The sequence below is a fragment of the Ambystoma mexicanum genome, chromosome 1p, assembly GCF_040938575.1.
Source record: "Ambystoma mexicanum isolate Mex_15411 chromosome 1p, UKY_AmexF1_1, whole genome shotgun sequence".
Lineage (NCBI taxonomy): Eukaryota > Metazoa > Chordata > Amphibia > Caudata > Ambystomatidae > Ambystoma > Ambystoma mexicanum.
Genome location: NC_090921.1, coordinates 168,932,879 through 168,940,813, shown reverse-complemented (window position 1 = coordinate 168,940,813; position 7,935 = coordinate 168,932,879). Strand labels below are relative to the sequence as shown.

Below are 7,935 nucleotides of genomic sequence, written 5' to 3'. Positions count from 1 at the left end.
GCGGAAGCGGCAGGGAACGGGCTTGTGGCTCAAGCCTCATTTCCACGATTGCTTCGCTTTCGCGCATGCGCCGACTCGGATTACGGGCCAATCCTCGCTTTCGTGCCGACTGGCGATAAAGGCTTCCTGGTCGCGGAGTTCGCAGCGTTTCAACGCGGGTTGATTCTGACCTCCCACTCGCTCCTTGCTTATCCTTTTTCTTGACCTGTGCTAGCCTTTTGGTTTGTGATCTTGGTTTCCCACCTTGCTTCCCTTGGTTGGTTTCCGGTCTGATCCTGGTCTGGGGGTTCTCCCTGTTTCTTCCTTGCCTAACTTGCCCTCACTCCTACTTGCCCGCCTTCTTGATTGCTTTGTGCTTGGGTGCCAGTGCCTTGAAGGTGGTTTGCCATCTCACCGACCATATTTTAGCAATCCACTCATGTTCTTGAGGGGGTGTTTTCGATTTCCACCTACGAGCCAGCACCATTACTGCCAACATCATCATTAGTGCATATATTTTACGGAGTGATTTCGTAGCAATTCCCACCAGGGTCTCATACATGCAGAGGATATCCAGCCCCTTTTTTCCCCTCCCACCCTCCCCAGGACCTGCGCAATAGCTTGGTGTATGTATCTCCAGTATGTGTCCAACTTTGGGCATTCCCACCAAATATGTGCCCAGGTACCAACCCCTCCAGTCTCTCCAGCACAGTTGGGAGGAATTTGGGTACATTTTATGCAGTCTGTCCGGGGTTAAGTGCCATTGAAACATGAACTTTAGCCAGGCCTCCCGGCCCTGTAGAGATCTAGTGAGTTTAGGAATCTGGCTCCACGGCCTTTGCCACTCTTGTTCCCCTATGTCCGTGCCCGTATCCGCCTCCCACTTTTTCATATAGGTCCTGCTGGGTATGCTTTCCCATTCCTTCATATACTTGTAGATGGAGGTCATCAGGCCCTTGTCCCCAGTGGGTATATAAGTATTTTTCGAAAGGGGTCAGAGGACGCGATCATGCTGTTATCAGCTCTGGGTGTGATAACCAGTGACGCAATTGCATATATCCATATCTATGCCTCTCCTCCAATCCAAAGTCTGATTTGCATCGCTCGCAGTCTTTAACTTTTCCGCCCCCAAACATATCTCTCACCATTCGACAGCCACCTTGGAACCTTTCTCAAAAGTTGAGGTGTCACAGTCCGCGGTAAATTGAGAATTTTCAAATAGCGGCGTGTAGGGGGATGGGAATGTGGTCATCTGAGCCCCCTTCACTGCAGTGTCCCATGCCTGTCCCACAGTCGATGTAATTTTACTGGCATACATTTGGGGAGTTCTATCTTCCCTCGGTTGCCATAGCATCCCCACTAAGTGTCCCGCCACAACGGCCCTATCCATCGGCCTCCATGGTTTATCACGGTCATTTCTCTGCCAGTCTCTAAGTATGCTAATTTGCGCCGCTATATAATATGCCCTAAAATCGGGCTGCCCATACCTCCTCGAGAGGTTGGCATTCTCATGAGGCTTGCGGAAACTCTCGGATGCTTATGATTCCAGATGAATCAATTAGGAACCTTCTGTAAGGCTCTGAAAAAGGCTTGCGGGATGTCTACCGGCAATGCGGCAAACAGATAGAGCTGCTGCGGCAATATGGCCATTTTTAAGACATTCACCCATCCCAGCCACAAGATAGAGAACGGTCCCCAATCTATTTGCTCCGATTTGATCTTTTCCAGTAAAAGTGGGTAATTTGCACGGTATATTCCCTCTATAGTTTTGGTTAAATGTACCCGCAGATATTTGATCTCATCACTTGCACATCTGAAGGCATATGTAACTTTGATTAGCTGTTCTGTGGGTGTGGGCAGATTAAGACTAGGGGCCTCATTACACTGAAGGCGGTAATGGTTAACGGCCACCGTTAATGGTAACGGTGACCGTTAACCATTACCGCCTTACTACGAGGTCCCTTAGCGGGTTGGTGCTTTAACGGCTGCTTTTTGCAGGCGTTAAAAACCAACCCGCTAAGGGACCTCAGAGCTAATTACGGCACCGCAAAATTGCGGTGCCGTAATTAGCGCCTTCCCCATTCCCATAGAGCCCTATGGGGCAGAAATGGGAATGGGGAAGGGCAATGGCGGAAGGGGGATTTACCGCCCCTCCAACCTTGGAATGGGGCGGTAAATCCCCTTTCCGCCAGGGCGGTGCCGGTATTTTACCGGCATGAGCCATGGCGCTAATAGCGCCATGGCTCACCGCCTTCCGTGTAATGAGGCCCTAAGTAATTCTGACTTGTTGGCGTTCATTCTCAGCCCGGCTACTTGTCCGAACTGGGTAAGCTCGTCGCTGACCCCCTGCAAGGACTGCTCGGGGTATGTCGGTGTAAGAAGCAGATCGTCCACGAAAGAGGCCTCTTTGTGTTCGTGGCCCCCAAATGGAATGCCAGTTATGAAGTCTGCCCCTCTCACCGCCGCCAGGAATGGTTTGAGGTGTAAAGCGTATAGCAGCGGGGATAGAGGGCATCCCTGTTTAGTGGCTCGTTCTACAATAACCAGGTCAGATACCTGACCATTAACTGTCAATCGAAGGGTCGGTTTTAACAGGAGGGAGCACCCAACACAAGCCCAGGACAGAGGGCTATAGATAAATGTGTACAAAAGGGAGGATATGTCCTGGCTGTGGAAGTCTAAGCTAATTGCACCTTATTTAATGCAAATATAATCTGTTGTGTATTCACTCCCCATTGGTGGCACTATTTATGCATATCCATGGGTAGGTGTACATCAGAGAAAATGATAATACACATGCGCTTACTTTTTTTCTTTTTAGAGGAGGTACAGCTTTTATTAAGTTGCTGCCCTCATCTACTAATGCACTTGTTTTATGAAAATAGAAATACAGTATAGAAGGGTGCAATCATTCTGCACATTTAACAATCATAAATGAATAGAAACTATATGGCAAGCATAACACAGAATCAAAACAAATTGATGCATGAGTATACTGCATAGTAGCAACTATAAAGAGAGACATATACATAAAATGCTTCTAATACATCCTGTTCTCCGCATTATTCAACATGGTATTTTAAACAGGTTTGAACACGTTTTCCTAACCAAAATGGAGCTAACATAGCTTGTTATTCCTCTAAAATGATGACCTTGGATAGGTCTAACATAGCCAGGCTAAAGGGTGACCAAAGTAATGGATCGATGTCACTGAAATGAATCCAAAGGAGAGATTTAAAAGGACCCCACAGCACCGGTTGGTGAATGGGTCCCAGGAAGTTTCGGCTTTCAGTGGGTCACAGCCTTCTTCATGGAGCCAAGGTAAGGTGTCCCCTGTAAAGAATGGAGGGGAACTAAGGTTACTAAACCAGGTGTAAAAAAAGAGGGGGGGAGGTGAAGGATTTGTAAAGCGCAGTGGTTAAAATGCCGTGTACAATAACATGTATACACAGAAAGGAAAGGACTCAATAAGTTTAAAAACTCTAATTTTCTCATACTGGTGGACACATACTTACCTTTCACAGGACTGGGTCCTATGTGATAGCCCGATGGCTAAATACGTTTGAGGTCGGGTGTGACCCTCATCTGGGTCGAGGTGAGTTAACCTCAAAGCGTGAAGCTGGGTAGAGAGGAGAGGTAGAGAAGTGCTCTAGTAAGTGCATGTACCCTAGCTTTTAAGAAGTCACAAGCATGCTAGAATAATGGGGTCATTTCTCTGGGATAGCCAAAAAGTACCTTAGGGTTGTGAGAAATCCAAATGGAAATCTGTGAGTCCCTGCTGGTCTGGGAAACTGGAATTTTCGTGCTGGAAATGCCTAGCACAGGCGGCTGTGCGCTGCTTGAAAAATCTATGTAATACAAAAATAGAACAGGCATGATACTGTGTAAGTACCCAGGGCGAATTGCCAAAGGAGACAAAGAAAGTCAATCACGGGCTACCTGAGGCGCATGGATTACCTGCAGGCTACAGCATTCACGAGCCGATGTCAACGTGTGAATCCGGGAGCTGGAAACAACGCAGACTAGAGCTGTGTCCCGAAATGTCAATTGCGCAGGTGCAGTAAAGGGAATACTGCACTCCGGCGCATGCGTGTATGGAAGGGAGTCATGGCAACGAAATGCTAACTCTGAAAGCACGTCCCTAATGAGTCAGACCTCCGGATGATGGCGGGGGCTGAATCGAGAGGGCGGGTCGAGCTGGCGGGTACAGAAATCGCTGCGGGCGGCCGTGAGGGGATGGCCATGAATGCAGTATGTATGAAGGGAAAAATGATGGGCCCTAAGTAGCAATGGTGGATAAACGGCTACAGTCGGCAGAGGCTCAGTGCATTAAGGAATGCCTATGTAGCTAGGATCTCTGAGGTGCAGGAAGGTACCTGAGCTCAGGGGCCCTAACCATGTGTAAGTCAACTAAATTGGCCAATGGCAGGGACCAGCCTAAATGGGGCAGGGGCTCAGAGAAAAGAGTGAAGATGGCTGTAAGGGGGGCCTCAAAAGAAGTAGCCCTGGGGTTGTGCCTCATTCAGACCCGTGGAGGTGGATTGGAGTTTGTACATCCACCATGATACTTTGAAATTTAAGGAATTAGTGATGTTTCTGGTGTTGTACACTTTGTCTACAACCCACCAGATGAAATTGTCTGTGCCATGTTGGAATTCAAGAAAGTGCGGTACCAATGGTGCCGAGAGGGTTTTACAACGGATTCTCGACCGGTGTTCACCAATTCTTTTGTGTACTGGTCTCGATGTTTGTCCCACATATCGTAGCCCGCAGGGACATTCTATGATATAGATCACGTTGCATGATTTGCAATTTGAAAAATGCCGTCGTTTCCACTCCTTGCTGCCTATGTAAAAGGAGTTCATTTTTTGGTCAGTTTACATACTGTGCAGTTACCACAGGGATGATGTCCATTAATTTCTTTAAGGTTCCACAGAGTAGATCTGGTATTATTTTTGCTCATTCTGGCATGGGTGAGCATGTCCTTCAGATTTTTAGATCTTTTCAATGCCATTCTGAGCATGGGCTCATGAGGCAAACTGTGCTGTATAAGTGGCCAGAATTTTCTTATTAATCCTTTGAGTTTGGTAGTGCTGGGTCCAAATGTCGTGACACAAGCCATGATGTTTTCTTTCTGGGTGTCCTGGGTTTTAGGTGAAAGTAGTGCTTCTCTTGGCATAAATCTGGCCCTCTTCTGGGAATCTCTGAGCAGTTTTTTAGGTATCCTCTTGCTTTCAACTTATCTTCCAGGGCTGACGCATTCTTTTTAAATTCGAAGGGTCGGGGCTTGATAGTTGGCCTTAATCCTATTTAGATATTTGGACCCGAACCCCATCCTAACCATTGTGGCGAAGAGGAGGCTCCATTCCACCCAATCAAAGGCCTTTTCGGCATCAACCGCCAGCAGCAGGGCAGGGACCTCCTTCTGTTGAGCTTTTTCAATTAGATGGGTTATCCTCTGTACATTATCTGCCGTTTGCCTACCCTTGATGAATCCTGCCTGATCGGATTTTACTATTTTGGGCAGGATCGAGTCTAGCCTAGATGCCAGGACCTTAGTATGTATTTTAGCGTCCACATTTGTTAACGCTATTGGACGATAAAGCCACACAACTCTGGGTCTTTCCCCTTTTTATGAATAAGGATGACCTTTGCTTCTTCCATAGACCTAGGCAGTACTTTAGTGGGCCCTACCTGATTAAACAACCTTTTTAGGTGTGGGATTAAGAATTCTTTGTGTAGTTTATAGAACTCAGCCACATAGTCATCAGGGCCCAGGGCCTTATTCGTTGCTAGTGAGTCAATAGCCTTCCTGACCTCATCTGTTGTTATATCTTACTCTAGCCTGTCCCTGTCCTCCTTCGATATTGCCACAAGTGCAACTTTGTCCAAATAGAACTCTTGCGTTGCAGGGTCAGGATTGCTGGAGGAATACAGACTGGTGTAAAATCTGCAAAACTCCCTTTGTATTTCAAGATTTTTTGTATATGCCCGGCCTCCCTCCCTCCTAATTCTCAAGATGGTTCTGTCATTTTCCTCCTTTCGTAACATTTTCGCTAGGAGGTGATCGGATCTGTTGGCCTTGACATAGTACCTTTGACACAGGCGCAGGAGACTTTGTTCCGCTGCCCTAGTTTGAATAAGATTAATTTGTCCCCTAAGTGTGCGGACCTCCCTCTCAGCTGCTCTAGTATGTTTTGCGGCCATCTGCGCCATTGCCTCTTGAAGTTTAAGCCCCAGGCTTTCTTCCTCTAATCTCATCTTTCTTTCCCTCCTCACCTTGATCGCGATGATCTTGCCCCGTATCGTGGCGTTAAGAGCATCCCACCACACCTGGGGCGATGTGTCATTCCAGCTATTATAGGCAGCAAAGTCCTCCAGCTCCTGTTCTACCTCCTTCGCCAGTATTACATCTTTAAACACTGGGGTCGGTATCACCGTCTCCACAGGCCCATTGTACCACATGGTCTGGCTATAGACAAGGTTATTGGGGCATGATCAGAGATTGACATAGGCCCTAGGTTAATATCTGTTAGGGTGCTCAATAAAGGGGAAGACATCCATATGTAGTCTATGCAGGAGTGGGTTTTATGCGCATATGAATAGAATGTGTATCCTGGCGTATTCCCCTTGATCTCCCTCCAAGTGTCTATTACGGCTAGTTCTCCCATTTTCCTCCCGAGGTCCCCGGAGGGACCCCCTGTTGCGCCCATGTGACCCTCCTTCTGTCTATTGTGGGGTCCCATGCCATATTGAAATCCCCAGTATAATGCGGCTCTTGGCAAAGTTACCGGGTGAGGGACTTCTGAATAAAGGAGTCTTGGTCATTATTAGGTGCATATATTGTTGCTATTGTGAGTGTCTCCCCCTACCCTCAAGCAGCACTGCCAGGTACTTTCCCTGTTTGTCTTTTTGTGGTGATTTGATTGCCAGGTCTAACCCACCTTTCAGAGCTATTATTACTCCCCCTTTCTTACTGGGTTTTGTGGCCTGAATCAACCTTTTATAACCCCAAATTTTGATTCTGTGTAAGTCTCTAGTTTGAATATGGGTCTCCTGGAGTGTGGCTATATGTGTATTTTCCATGCAGAGGAATCTTGATTTTCTTTCTCTTGAGCGGGGAGTTTAAACCGTTGACGTTTAAGGTCAAAACATTCAGCTGGTCCATATTAGCCAGTGTAATGGGTCGTGAAAGGCCTGCCCCTGCTATTGGTACAAAGGCGACTTTGTATTTCGGATAAGTGGGGCTTAGCATTGGGCCCTGAAAGTCTTTTGTTAGTTCCTAACTCCTGGATCTGCACTCCTCCCTCCTTCGTCCTCCCTCCTTCCCTCCCTTCTCTTCTCCCCCTCACCCCCACCGGGTGGGTCCATCTGGCGCCTATCCCCACTCGGTTTGAGAACCCGAGAGCCAGACCCTAGTAACTGCCCAGTTTGTCTCCACGCAGGAACTCCCTTTCCCATTCCAAGAAGCTGTGTCTCCACTGCCTCCCCATTGCATCCCGCTCTTGTGTCGGCATCAGCCTCTTATGTTCTTATAAGCACGTTATTTTCAGCACGTATGTACCCTTCCCAGGGGTGTCATAGAGATATGGGTCGTGCTTCTTAATCTGCTTATATGTCCTTCATTCCAGGTTGGCCCCCCTGCTCCGGCAGCAGGTCCTGGGTGTAAGAACTGCGGGGAAACTGTCTTCACTCCTTCCTTTATTTCTTTGGACCCGCTTCTGTCCATTCCCAAGGCTTCCGGGGAACTGCTCGCCCAACCGGGGACGCACGTGGCAGTGATGTATCGTCCTCCAGGCAGAGTACAGCTACTCCTTGCTCGCACTTCGTAATTTTATGTTTTTCCCCTGCCATATGAAGCTGAGGGCAAATGGATGGAGCCATCTGTATCACACCCGATTTTCTCTTAGATGGGTCAGAATCGGAGCCATGCGCCTTCTCCTATTCAAGGTGGTT

General features: G+C 47.9%; 1 long non-coding RNA gene across 1 annotated transcript; it reads right to left on the bottom strand.

The window, feature by feature from the left end:
- Positions 1 to 3,493: 3,493 nt before the first annotated feature.
- Positions 3,494 to 4,018, bottom strand: LOC138485445 (uncharacterized). Its single transcript, XR_011274508.1, has 3 exons — positions 3,937 to 4,018; positions 3,715 to 3,827; positions 3,494 to 3,598 (listed from the first exon to the last, which is right to left on the bottom strand). It is a non-coding gene; the product is annotated as an uncharacterized lncRNA (long non-coding RNA).
- Positions 4,019 to 7,935: the final 3,917 nt, after the last annotated feature.